The following is a 223-nucleotide window of genomic DNA, read 5'->3' as shown; positions in this document are numbered from 1 at the left end:
CATTTCGTAAAAAGAATTCCACCTTGTTTTAATATGTCTTGGAATTTTTCTTGGTGGCAAATCACTTACTACACAACGCTCATTAAATTCCCTAATTCTAGCAGCTCCTACTAGCAGCGTTTACATTATTAGATGCATTATCTATTGCGACAGACATTACTTTATCTATAAACATGTAATAATCTATAACACTCAAAATATTTGAAGCTAAATATGCACCAGT

The sequence above is a fragment of the Solanum tuberosum genome, unplaced genomic scaffold (genome assembly GCF_000226075.1).
Source record: "Solanum tuberosum cultivar DM 1-3 516 R44 unplaced genomic scaffold, SolTub_3.0 scf00029, whole genome shotgun sequence".
NCBI lineage: Eukaryota > Viridiplantae > Streptophyta > Magnoliopsida > Solanales > Solanaceae > Solanum > Solanum tuberosum.
The sequence above is the reverse complement of the archived record's forward strand: the minus strand, read 5'-3'. Positions refer to the sequence as shown.